This window comes from Ailuropoda melanoleuca, chromosome 13 (genome assembly GCF_002007445.2).
Source record: "Ailuropoda melanoleuca isolate Jingjing chromosome 13, ASM200744v2, whole genome shotgun sequence".
Classification (NCBI taxonomy): Eukaryota; Metazoa; Chordata; class Mammalia; order Carnivora; family Ursidae; genus Ailuropoda; species Ailuropoda melanoleuca.
The window spans coordinates 9,186,192-9,186,639 of NC_048230.1; positions in this window are offsets into that span (position 1 = coordinate 9,186,192).

Genomic DNA, 448 nt, shown 5'->3' on the forward strand with positions numbered 1-448 from the left:
ACATAAGTCATTCAGGGCATATCAGGTCTCTAAGTATTCTGTTTCAAAAACATGCACTAGGAGAACATGGTGGGGGGAAAAAAGAGAAGTAATATATATATATACATATATATATTAAACCAGCGATTAAACCAGTGGTTCTTGGATGTAGGTACACATGAAGATCACCCACCAAGCTTTTAAAAAGGTGCAAATGAATCACCTTGGAGCTTTTAAAAAACTTGTGTACCCAAGGCGTAGTGGTAGAGATTCAATAAATCTGGAATGGGGCCCAGGCATCTGTTTAGTTTTGAGAACTTCCCAGGTTATTCTAATATACGCCAAAATTTGGAGAGCCATGTGGCCCTAAATCCAGAACCCATTTATATTTTTTCAGGCTTTGTTTTTTTCAGATACCATATTCCATAAGTGTACCATCTATTGTACAAAAGAAATACTACCTTTTATT